This window comes from Pleurodeles waltl, chromosome 4_2 (genome assembly GCF_031143425.1).
Source record: "Pleurodeles waltl isolate 20211129_DDA chromosome 4_2, aPleWal1.hap1.20221129, whole genome shotgun sequence".
NCBI classification, from domain to species: Eukaryota; Metazoa; Chordata; class Amphibia; order Caudata; family Salamandridae; genus Pleurodeles; species Pleurodeles waltl.
Window position 1 is genome coordinate 953096592 of NC_090443.1, and position 13560 is coordinate 953110151.

A 13560-nucleotide genomic window follows, 5' to 3' on the forward strand; every position below is an offset into this window, starting at 1 on the left:
CTCCTCCCCTGGGCAACTAGTCGAGGCCAGGTGCACTGAGCGCTCCCCTCCCGAAAGGGTACTGCACTCAGGAGCCCATGATTAAACCATCTGCGGTGGTGGTGCCGTGGAAAAGGGCCACAGACTGAGGGGACTCTGCCCTTTTAGAGGTCCGCAGGCATGGTCTGCCGGGGCCCCATGGCTCTTGGTACTGCTGTCATTCAAGTGGGGCCCGCAGTGTACGGGTGAACAGAGTGCCGGGAATTATTTGCTAATGGGCCCATAACAGGGACACTCTTTCCTGACAGACCTGCTCTGAGGGCTGTGTGCCTGCTCCGCAAGACATCTGTGATTACAGGGGATTGGGTCAAATAGATGGTGGCAGTAGTGGGGGGACTGGCTTCCTTCCTCTGGCCCCCCTGCTGGGGGATTTCCTGCCTCTCCCCTCTTTTCACTTTACCACCTCCGACTGACTGCTTATGCTTCCCTTGTTGTCGGAGATAGGCATGCCCAGTACACTATCATTTTTTGTGGTTTACTTCAACACTTCTATCACCATTTTTGGCTGCCACCGTTGTTTGTCATTGAACACCCACCTTCGGTGTTCTCCTCTACCACCAAGATGGCCTCCACCGATTCCCTTATGGACCCATTGGCAGTCACTACAAGCAAGATGGCTGTCATCTAATTTCGACACAAGTCCTTCTTCGATTTCTATGACTGGAATCGGACAAGGCCAATTACTGAGTTGTTCCGGTATAGACGCGAGTGTTCACGCTAATATTACCGGCTATTTAAAACCTTCTGACACGCAGGGCGATTGTCTTCAGGCACGCGACTCAGGGCAGGTTCAACGAGGGACTAATGCGAGATTTAAGTAAGTTCTTTGATTCCGACTGTCCCGTTGATAATTCTTTCACCGTTAATACACTGACGGCCTTTCTCTTTTCATATTAGTTATTGGTTGCTAGGATACGATTCCTTCACCTGCGCAATGACTGACAATCTGTGGCACACAGTGGTCTTATGGCGATCAGCTTTCTCTTGTATGGGTCATGATGTCAACATTTTACCTACTGTATCAGGACTAGTAAGTTTTAGATAAGAGTGGCAGCTCAATACTATTCCCTCATTTGCATAATGATCGACAATCTGTTGTACACAGTGGTCTAATAGTGATTAGCCCTTGCTTTATGGGTCATGATGTCTACATTTTACCAGCTTTATTAGCACCAGTGTGTTCTAGACACGAATGGCAGCTAAATTAAGTGACTGTTTGTGCATATTGTTTTCATTTTTCGAAATCACCTGCCAATGTGTATTCAATCCATGCATTATAATACTATTTTTTTACACCTAGTAAATTCTCCTTTGGTTTGAGGCTTGTGTGTTCCTATGATGCCTATTCTCTACTATGGGATGGTAAGCCTTTCTTGTCATGTCCGTTGTGCCGCACCTTGTACCGGGGTTCACTGCGTGCATCACCCTTTGCACTATTTAGAAACTAATGAATGTCTATGTTTTCACTTTCGTGCAGGGCGACTGGTTGACCATTTGACGGTGATGAATAGTCCTCCCTCAGTAAGTGACTTTCCAGCACTTATTACTGCTTATATAAATAGGAGAAGTGGTTGTTACGGTCCTGATGAAGCGTCAAGGGATCATATTTTGACCATGGAGACGTGAAACATGTTGACTAGATTATGTTAGGATTAGGTACACTACCTTTTTCCTTTCCATGGAGTGCAGTGGGACATTATTCCCCGCATTCACTCCCCCTGTTTCTTTTTTAATCTTGGCCTGATCCTTTCCTTGAGTTATTAAATTATGATGCTTAAGGCTCAGAGCCAATTTTAACTCACTTGTCTATCCTACTTTACTCTTTCTTACAGTCAGTATTTTCTGCAGACCTAACTACATCTGCCATACAATCTTCGTTTGAGTACCACCACCATGTTTGGGGTGGCCTGCAAGGCATTGCAGTACCGGTCTGACGAGGATATTGCCCAGTGATGAAGCTTGGCATCCTAGTGGATGTTTGAGGGCTCTCCTGAAACAACTGACTCTTCTTTACCCTGCATGTATATGTATTGGAACAGTGTACTATTTCCATTTATATGCCCAGTACACTGTCATTCTAAACTTGGTCAAAGACGAGGTGTGGTGATTCAGCATCATGGCCAAAGACAAAGGCATACCAAAGCAAGACAAATTAGACAAATCTGGCAAGATGGCTCACTTGTTGGGGGAATCCCTGCCAACTGCAGCAACTCTGGTGGCAAGGGACCCACTCAGCTGACAGAAGCAGCTCAAACACTGAAACAATCCTGCAAGCCATTCAATCTTCTTACCAGGCCTTCGAAACAAAGATTGGGAAGGTAGGGGCTGATGTTGCTGTATAATACTACCCCTCAGGGAGGACCGTATAGATACATTGGAGGATGTGATCAAGACCCTTTGCCAAGCAATTTAGAAAGTACAAAGCTCCAACAGTACATTTTCGGCTTGTATGGAAGATGTGGATAGTTGCTCTAAATGAGACAACCTGTGCCTTCTTGGATTTCCAAAGGCTTGTGAAGGATCTCAGCCTGAGAAATTCCTGGTAACTTGCTCAAAACCTTCTTACCTACCATCAAGTTTGCTCCATGTGTTCTGTTTGAGTGGACGCTGATGCTCAAGCCCCTGCCTGGAGCTCCACCCAGGTCCCTAATTATTGTCTCTTAAAATATAGAAACAGAGATCTCATCCTATGTGCAGCAAGGGAAGCCCATGGTGGTTAAATATGAATCTCAAAAGAAAATGATTTTCCCAGACTATACAAGTATTGTACAGAGAAAATCCTTTGAACAGGTAAAGCAAAAAAACAGTGATGGTCATCAAATACATGCCTCTAAACAATACTAAATTAAAGATCATTTTCAATGGGAAAACATAGTTCTTTGACCATCCGCACTGAGTTGAGGAGTGGATTGTGGAACAAATTTCCATAACTCATCCCCCACCTGCTTGGAGGTTGAGGCCATGGGCAGGAGGCAAGAGAGCGAATGGTCATCCTGGAGCATGGCATAGACTCCCACAGAGTCGCCACCAAGGGTCCCACAAAGGCCACTGTGACACTGGATGGGCCTCAACAGCAGCATATATCTGGCATAGCCCTGACGAACACAGGAGACAGTGCAAGGTCTCATTCCCATGGCCAAGGGGCTGAACTGGCATCACCCCACGTTAATGTTCTTGGAACATTGAGGCTTTGCACGTTCCACTCATAGATGTTTAGTGCAGTTTTCTTACTTTGATATCTTTGTTTGTTTGTAAGTCAGGTGGCAGATGCTTTAGAGGTGGAAATATAGGGTGAGGGGGTTGGTTGAGGTGGGGGGGTTCTTATTGTTGTTCTTGTTTTTTCATGTTTATAGTTTTTGTTGGTACTAAGTGGTAATGCCCCCAAAAAAACACAGTCTTCTAATGATATCCCCACCACAGCTACATGGTGCATTCTCTGAACAGTTAAATGTAATGCCCTGGAAAGTCAGCAGTCTCCTAGACAAGATTAAGAGAGTGGTGGTGCTAACATAAGTAGCCCCCCCTCCCCAGTAATCTTCTTACAATAGAACCTCTTCCTAGGAACTAGATGCCCTTTTTGCAGAAGATACTGTTACTCCAGGGTCTATCATGCAGGCTTCACCAGAGGCTCCAGGGAGGTGGCAATACTGCTCCATAAATCACTTCCACTGTGATTAACCAAGGTGCACACAGATGATCTTTGCTGCTTTATTATTCTAGGGGGAACCCTGGAAGGATCTCCCTTAATGCTGTGCAGTGATTATGCCCCCATCACAGGTCTCCAGCATACTTCAGGCACTCTCTGACACGCTGTTACAGACATATGCTGTAAACGAGGTGACTTTAAACCTATAATGGATAGCACCTTAGACACAAATTTGGGTGCTGCAACTGTCCCACCACTAGCATTAGCAAAGTGGGTGGCATGCATGGGTTTGGTCGATGCCTGGCATGTTTGGCACCCACATGACCTAGGTTTTACTCAATACTAATTTCAAGTATAGATTACTTATTTGTCTCCCTGGAGAGTATTGGCCAGACTTCAGGCACCCAAATTCCCCTGCAGGGCCTTTCAGACTATTCCCCAGTTGAGATATGCACCGCCTCCAGATGGTATTTGGTGACAGAAGCTCAGTGGCTCTAAGATAGCAATTTCACTGGCCTTCTTCCTGAGGAGATCGGAGATTACTTTGATCTTGATACCCCGTCTGCAACTTCCTCTGAGCTTCTGGGGGCGTTTATAAGGCAATGATAAGGGGAAAAGCACTCTCCATGGTTCATGGTAGAGAGCAAGACAGGAAATGGGAGCACTTAGGGCCTCATTATGAGTGTGGCAGAACAAGGACTGCCACACTCGCGTTGACAGTCGGAGCGCCGCATTCCAGGTGGTCCGACTGCCCAATTACAACCCTGGCAGGTAGACCCACCAGGACACCACTGTCCCGGCCGGGAACATGGTTCCCGATGACATGACGACAGTCAGAGTTGTTCTCAGCCAGGGTGGCCCTGAACTCAGCGCTGCCTGGATGATTACAACTCCCCTCACCACCAGCCATTCCATGGCAATCTGACCAGCATGGAAAGTCTGGCGGTGGGAGTCCCTGCACCCTTGGAATGCGCACTGTCTGCTTTGCAGACAGTGCGCATTCCTAGGGTGCTGCTCGGCCCCCTCTGTGCTTCGAGATAGCACTTGGCTCCTTTAAGGGAGCTGAGTGCTACCTCGAAGCACTGTTCCTGCTGGTCTGACTGGTGGGAACGCTCTATTGCAATCTTCCCGCCGGTTAGACCATTGTAGGGCAGGGGGGACCCCACTGCCATGGCGTCCTCCCCGTAAATTTGGTGGTCCCGCAGTGAGACCTAAATGAGGTCCTTAGTCTGGAACAGGCAGGAGTGACTCAGGCACTTTTAGAAAGGCTGCGTGTGTCACTCCAGCATAAACTAATTGATATGGCCATGCTCGGGTGGACAATGTCCAGATACAGGATCTATAAACATGACAACAGCCTGGCAAGAACTTCTATTGGTTAGCACAAAGAGAAAACAGAGCTAGAACGATGGCCACTGATCTCTAGATTCCATGAGAGTACCAAAGGCTTTGCAGACTACTACAGAGACCTCTATATAGAACGAGCCCCACCACGACTGGAACAGCTTTGCCCTGTTGTAGACAACCCCCAGCTGTGTTATACTGTTCCTACTCAGATAACAGGACTGCATACTTAGAACGGCACAACTTCAGAATGTGGGGGATTGAGTCTGTCCACACCATCAGAAGCTGTCGGCCCAATTTCTGGCTCGAGCACAGGGCCTCACCTGAACCAACCAGGATGGAAAGTGATTACGGTTACCTAACCATGACACTCTGACTCCCCAGGGAGCAGAGGAAACACATCTTACCTTTTTGTGGTATTACTCCTGCATGGCCAGACGAAACACAGAAAGATGTGAGAGATGTTTTCAATATATGTATTGAAACAATCGCAATCTGGCATAAAGAGAATGAGCTGCAATAATTAGGCAGATGAAACAAAGCAAAGTAATCAGAATTATAAACATGTTAAAGAGAATAAACAATGCAACCATGGTGAATGTGGTTCCAGAGGTTCCTACCTAAGACTATGCAGAGAGCACAGTGGGTGTTCCGTACTGCCTGGCCCGATCTAAGAATTAGTCCCAACCCCATACCTGAAGACAGTGTCAGGAATCGGCCTGCAGTGTAGATGGCAATCCTCTCAGGAAGGTGGGAGGTTAGCGCCAGGAGAGCTGCATGTCAAACACAGCATTTGTCCTAGTATGGTTGGAATGCCCTCTGCCCCTTCCGGGTCGGTGCACTGTTTATATAGCAAAGCCATACTGTGTTGGAAGTACAGCTCTGATGCAATGCTGTGTCTAAATGTTAGAAGCTGTCTCCTGAACGGGCAACAAAGAACTAGGATATCAAGTACAGTGTTCCTAGCCTTGAGCAGAAAGTACTGATCACGTTGTACAAAGGCTAACTAAACAAGCAACTCGTACCACATTTTCCTACAAGACTATCATGCAAGAAATGTGTGGAAATGTCATACCTAAAAGCAGCTTAGCTAAACCAAATAAAATATGAAATATAAAATTAAGCTAAATACAAGGGGAACCAATTCGGGTCCAAAATGTTCCTACGACAGCTGCGCTCTGTTTCCGATGCAGACTGTGAAAAAATAAATACACAACTGGCATTAAGGAGATGCAGGTGCAGTGACTGCCTCACCTTCTAGGAAGACACCAAGCCCAAACTGGTCCCCCATTGAGTTTTTCAGTCGGTTCTCGCCTCCCCATTTCCTTGACCTTTTTAATGCAGTGGTTAGCTTTGGTTCCTTCGCAGATAACGTGTGCAGTGCATTGATTACTGATACTTTAAAACCAAGCAAAACCCCAGAGGTTCGGTTCTCATACCAACCTATTTAACTTCTTAATGTATAGGTTAAGTTACTGGCTAAAATACTGGCCACTAGATTGGCACAATGATTGGATTGTTCGTCTGTGTGGACTGAAATGGCTCTATGCCTTACCAGGGAATGAGACACTGCCTACTCAGGCTGTAGGTGACAATGGCCCACATTGGCCCACACCCTACATGGCCCTCCAGCGCTACTTTTTACTAGACTATGAAAAAACATTCAAAACCAATTACTGGTCTTTCTTATTTCAGGCCCTACAGAAAATGAATTTCGGAACTAGATATGTAGCACTGGTAGCAGCCCACTAAACGCCCCTTAGACAGAGACGGCTTTAGGGCTAGTGGCACCTAGTGCAACAATATTTTTTTTCCTCTCCCATGACTTTCTCCTTAGATTCCCTCACTACCACCTGGCAAAAGTGCCCCTCTTCTTTCCATAGCCCCTCCCTCACTTATATTTCTTTTTTTTTAAAGCGCTTGTTGGAAATTGCCCTTTTTGCAGGGTCATCCCTAGTCTTTTTGCCTCCTTCCTCCTATTTTTTCTGACCTGTTTTTGTTGGCTTTAGGACTCTGGGCACTTTACCACTGCTAACCAGTCCTAAAGTGCATATGCTCTGTGTGCAAAGTGTACTGTTGATTGGTTTATCCATGACTGGTATATTTGATTTACTGGTAAGTCCCTAGTAAACTGCACTAGAGGTACCCAGGACCTGTAAATCAAATGCTACTAGTGGGCCTGGAGCACTGGTTGTGCCACCCACATCAGTAGCCATGTAAACATTGCTCAGACGTGCCCTGCGGTGTCTGTGTGTGCAGTTTTAAACTGCCAATTCGACTTGGAAAGTGTACCCACTTGCCAGGCCTAAACCTTCCCTTTTACTACATGGATGGCACCCCTAAGGTAGGCCGTAGGTAGCCCCACGGGCAGGGTGCAGTGTATGTTTAAGGTAGGACATATACTAGTGTGTTTTATATGTCCTAACAGTGAAATACCGCCAAATTCGGTTTTCAATGTGCAAGGCCTATCTCTCTCATAGGTTAACATGGGGGCTGCCTTTAAATATCCTTAAAGTGCAGATTCCATTTGAGTAGATAAAAATGTGCAGTTTAGGATCTCTGAACTCACAATTTAAAAATACATCTTTTAGTGAAGTTGGTTTTTAAATTGTCTGTTTGAAAATACCACTTTTAGAAAGTAAGCATTTTCTTACTTATACCATTCTGTGACTCTGCCTGTTTGTGGATTGTCTGTCTGGGTCAGTTTGACAGTTGAGCTGTTTTGCACCTCACACTAGACAGTGACACAAAAGGGGGCGAGGGTGTAGCCTGCATATCCTGATGAGCCATCTGAGATAGAGAGGACGGAGGAGTGGTCATTCACACCTGAAAGGACTGTGCTTGCCCTCACATAATGCAGTCTGTGACCCCCTGGTGTGCGTCTTGGGCCTGGCCTGGACAAGGAAGGATCTTGCAAACACTTGAGACTTTGCTTTGAAGTTTGCCAACTTCAAATGCAGAAATGGGTATAAGAAGATGACCCAAAACCCCAGACTTTTAGAATCTTTCTGAAATCAAGAAGAACCTCTGCCCAGGAGAAGAGCTGAAAAGCTAAAGGAGGAGTACTGTCCCTTGGCTGTGTTGCTTTGCTGGACTGGCCTGCAGTTGCTGCTTCTGCCTGAAAAGAGTGCAAAGGGTGAACTTTGCTGTGTGTCCTGCTTGAGAAAATTCTCCAAGGGCTTGGAGTAGAGCTTGCCTCCTGTTGGAAGTCTCAGGGACACCAAAGACTTCAGTTTCCTCGACCTGCAGCACTGGGAACTGTGTGTTTTGTGCTGTTCAAGAGGAGAACCCACCGCAACGCCGCCACCGACGTCGCTGGCCTGCACCGTGACCTGCCGACACCACATGGAGTCGCATTGCCCCACTTTGCACCATGACCCTGTTCTCCCCAACACCATCATTGGACGACTTCACTGAGCTGCTGCTCGCACCGCGACCTGTGGGCCCCGCTCACACCGCAGCCTGGGCATCCCCAACGACGCCACTCCTGCTGACACTGGCGCCGCTGCCTGCACCGTGGCCTGTGGACACCGCTCGTGAGGTACACGAAGCCCCGTCAAATCCCGCACCACAGCCCCGGTCCACCAACGCCAGCACCATCGACTCCTGTGTCGTCACCAGGCATCCTGCCTGCACTGTGGACACCGCTCATGAAGGTCACGAAGCACCGTCACGTCCTGCACCGCTGGCTTGGGCCTATTGACGACAGCGCTTCAGCAACGACAATGCCGCTGCCTGCACTGTGACCTTCGGACACCGCACGTCGCACCCCCCCGCTTCACACTGCAGCCCTGGTCTCACGGACGGCGCTAGACGCCGTCACCGAGATGCTACCTGCACCGTGACTTGTGAGCACCACACGTCGCATCGTCCCGATTCGCACCGCAGCCCCGACGCCATCCACGCTGGCGCACCTGACTTCATCAGCCTGAAGTTCTATCTGCAACGCGTGTGACCTCAAGGGCCCGACGACTCCTGCACCGACTCCGGAACTGATACCGCTATGTCAGTGACGCTGCTCTCCGGAGGTTACCGCGAGGATCAAAATGCCCTGAAAATCCAAGGTACTGTTTGCGGGTCTTCCCGCCACCGTAGCTGGCCGGCAACGTCACGGCCGGCCTGAACTGTTGGTTTTGTTGATCACGATGCCGTGATAGCCCCAGGTGGAGCTATCGACTTCAAGGAACCCTAGTTTTGAGTAAATCTTGCAGAATTCATATTTTTCTTACTGTATGTTGGATTTTTATCGTATTTGGTCTTGTTTTATATAGATAAATATTGGCTATTTTTCTAAAACTGGTGTGGTGTCCTTTTGTAGTATTTTCACTTATTACTGTGTCTTATGTGCAAATGCTTTACACATTGCTTCTGAGATAAGCCTGACCTGTTGTGCCAAGCTACCAAGGGGGTGAGCAAGGGTTATCTGAGCTGGTATCTCCCTTATCCTGACTAGAGTGGGGGTCCCTACTTGGACAGGGTGCAAACCGACTGCCAACTAGAGACCCCATTTCGAACAGCGCTGATAAAGGCTGGCTTTACTAATCCACTCAGCTATCCACGTAAAATATAGATGTGTTCTTTGCAGCATATTAACCATCTGTGCTACTTTATGGTAAATCAAAACTGCCACTAGACAAAACTCCAATCACATTAATTACAAGAGTCATCCTGACATTTTTATTGCTCCTAAAAAGCTGGACTCACAAGGAACTCTGCAGCAGGTGCTTTTAAAACATAAGTTATTGCTAAACACAGCGCCCCTCCCCCCGAAGTCAGTGCTGCCACTTCAGGTCAATGCCCAGTGCAGCCGCACCAGTTGCACCACCCAAAAGCATAAGTGAGTCAATTGAGTGCTTTCTGCCCAATTTAATTTCTATTAGAGTTCACTCCAGGGGTGTCCTCTAGCACACTCCTTTTTCACTAGTGGTGAAGCCTCTGGCAGAGGGTTTGCGATGGAACGCCTAGCTGCATGGATTCCTTTAGCCTGACAGGATGGACGGCAGGGTATGGTTATATGCTGATGACATGCTCCTCCATGTACAACACCTTCAATCTTCAGTTACATGCCTGTCACACATTGTACACATTTATTGGGGTAGTAGCTTACGGTTGGTTGTTAATTGGAAGAAAAAAAACACATACATACATTTATGTGGTACACCCTCCCAACATCCACCAGATGCTAAGTACTGGCATATGATAATGAATTTCAATACCTGGGTATTTATTGTATTGTATTGTAATAGTATTTAAATAGCGCTTACTACCCCTGATGAGGCGCCGAAGCGCTTTTCGGTGAGTAGCTCGCTACTCCGGAACCCAAAAGGAATTAGTGGTGGATTAGTATAGGGAAATATGAGTACAGTTTTAGTATTATTATGAGTTAATTTGAGCCGCAGATATGAGAGTTTGTTAGTTAGATTGACTGGAGTAATGTAGGGGTGGAGGAGGGAAGAATCCAGAAGTGTTAATTGGTAGTATATGGTAATAGGATTTAGGCTTGGGATAAGTAAAGGGGGATGGAGGAGGGAAGAGTATGTGGAAAGGTTTAGGGATTTATATCTCTTTGGGATTAGTAGTAGATCAATTAGACACCCATGCTAAGATGCTTGCTCAAAATAGTATGACTTTAAATTATATTTTAGCAGCTGGGGATTAAATGTGGTGTGGAAGGTTGTTCATTTGTAGGTTCTGGATGTTGCACTCACAATACACTAGGAAACAGACTGCATTAAGTATAGCACTAGAAAACTGTATGGGTTACAGAGAAAGTTAGATTTAATCTCAGTGGCACCTGTACATGGTTAGGGGGATATCTGGACACTGGGAAATGAAAATATTTGAAATAATCATTGCAATCATTTTAATTGTGGGCATTCAATATATATTAATCAAATAATAATGTACATCATCCTACACCCTTTCACAAATAAAGGTACTGCAATACTGTTCCCCTTGCTACTTTTGATGAAAATGAATTAAAATTAAATTTAAATAAACCTATAAAGTGCACACTTTCCCAAAGGCATCAGGACGTTAAATCCAAAAGTATACCTCAACCAAAGAGTAGACTAAAACTCTAGGGAAGAGAAACCTAGAGATTGAACAGCCAGGTCTTAAGGCTTTCCTAAATAAAGAGATGCCTGTCTGTATTGACAACAGAATGAAGCAAGGTGTACCAGAGCTTGGCAGTAGCTTAAGAAAAAGATCTGCCACCCCAACATGCATGACGGATTCTCAACATCACAGGAAGATAATGTGGTGTCACATAAAGATTAATCAAAGTAGGGCTAAGGGACAAACCCTGAGAAACCCCAGAAGGCAAAGAAAAAAAAAAAAATAGAAGTATAACCGCACAACACCAATTGAGACGTATCAAAGAGGAAAGATTTTAGAGACTCAGGGCCTTCCCAGAGATGCCTAATGCAGAAAGGCGCAAGACTAGACAGGAAGGGGAGACAGTATCTAAAGCTGAGGACAGATCTAAGATAATCAAAGCCGCAGCCCCCCTCTGTCCTCTACTGATCTTATACTGTCAGTTACTGTGGCAAGTGCTGATTCTGTGCAGTGTTTGCTAATAAAACCCATTTGGGATGCATCAAGCAGTTCATGGGTCTCAATAAAATTCACAAGTTCTTTGTTGAGATGTTTTTATAGCATCCTAACAGGTGAAGGAAGCAATGAGATTGTGTGATAGTTCTTAAAAGCCTTGGGATTGAAATTGGATGTTTTCAGAAATGGGATAATGACCACTTATTTCCATAGGAAATTGGCCTAACTCAATCACAAGATTGAAGATGAAAGACAGATGTTTGGCCTCATAGTCCGGCACCACATGAAGTATCTTCAGAGGGCACGGGTATAATGGAGAGCCCAACCTAGTATTACAGATAAGATTATGTACCTGAGAGCTAGAAGACAGGAGAATGGCGATAAAGTGGGGCCATTAAAAGAGTTCTCACTGCTGGTAACCAGACCAGGGAGGTAATGAGAGTGTGTGTCTCCAAACTCTTGGTAAATGTCACTGATTTTGTTTTGAAAGAAGGGGGTCAAGTCATTGCAGGCTGACTGAGACCATTCCATATTTACTACACAGCACGGACCTCAAAGAGTGTTAACCAGTTTAAAAAGGTCTTCTGACTGGTTCTGAGCGTTATTGATGCTTTAAATGCTTTGGTTTAGCTTCACAAATTGCACCTTTGACTGAAGAAGGAGAGTTTTATTTATAGCTTTTCTACAAGGATTGTAATCTAGGCACCCTTCCTGCTCCTGCCTGTGATATTTTTGCTTCCACTGTCTAAAATCTTCAGAGAACAAAGGAGCGGTAGGCTTATCCCTGGCAGCGGTAATACATTTGAAAGTGGTTAAAGGGGTTATAGTATCAAGGTCACCATTCAGCCAAGATGCAGAGCTAGAAACAGCTGGTATCTGCAATATGGAAGGGCACTGCAGAGTGTGTTACTGAGCGTACAGGCTGAGAAGTTTTTCCAACTTGGCCAATTAAAAAAAAAAGTTATTTTGGGTTGGAGCCTAAGCCCTGGGACGACAAGGAAAAATCCTACTACACAGTGATTGGACAAGCTCCTTAAAGCGGAGATGCCCAACGGGTTGGGACACCTACCGATTGGGTGAAACCAAAATAGGCAAAAGATATAATAAGGTGTGTGGTATCGCCACACAAAGATGATTCAAGAGGGAAGTTAAAGTCTCTAAGGATGGTAAAGTTGGATTTTGACAAGAAAGGTTCACATGATGATAATGATAACAGAGATAATGGGGAATGGGAAGCAGAAGTCTTGAGACTATTTGTGAATAAGTTATTGTTAAGCAATTGTATTTTATCTATTATAATTAATTAAAAAGAAAAAGTAGTGTAATTTTGTCTCCTGCATAAAAAAGGGAGGGGGGTGAAAAACTGAAGGCCTGATTACGACTTTGGCAATTGGACTGAGCCGACCGCAAAAGCAGCGGGGAGGGTGCTGTCATTCCGACGGTCTACTCCCCAGTCATATTACGATGTTTCCACCAGGCTGACTGGCAGAAACATCATATTATGACATTACCGCAGGTGAGACCAGAGGGGACAGTGCCACAGTATTGGCCTCGACTACCTTAAGGGAGCCAAGGCCAATACCGTGGCACACCAGCACCCTCGGAATGCGCACTGTCTGCAGTGCAGACAGTGCGCATTCCAAGGATATTGGCAGGAGGGCCCCAGCACTGCCCAAGCTATGGGCAGTGCAGGGTCCCCCCTTGGCCCCCACCACTGCCTTTCCTCCAGCCTTTTCATGGGGGGGACCCGTGATCAGCACGGTAGCGCTGAACTCAGTGCCGCCATGGCTGACCACAACTCTGACTGCCATCACCCAGTCAGGAACCATGTTCCTGGTAGTGGCTGCGGTTCCCGTAATTTAGCGGTCAGAGTCAAGTGGTCCAATCACCACCGCGATTCTGGTGGTCTTAAGACTGTCAGACTTGTAATGAGGCCCTTAATCTTGTTTTCCTGTTGCTTTAAAATGTATGCCCCCTTG

General features: G+C 46.2%; 1 long non-coding RNA gene across 3 annotated transcripts in view; it reads left to right on the forward strand.

Annotated features, from left to right (window-relative positions):
- Positions 1 to 13560, forward strand: part of LOC138293521 (uncharacterized) — a 945691-nt gene that overhangs the window by 889658 nt on the left and 42473 nt on the right. For 2 of the 3 annotated variants that reach the window (XR_011203027.1, XR_011203026.1), the window contains exon 4: positions 1517 to 1560. The exons of the other annotated variant lie outside the window; for it this stretch is intronic. This is a non-coding gene — a long non-coding RNA (uncharacterized lncRNA). The remainder of the gene's footprint in view (positions 1 to 1516; positions 1561 to 13560) is intronic. 3 annotated transcript variants of the gene reach the window in all.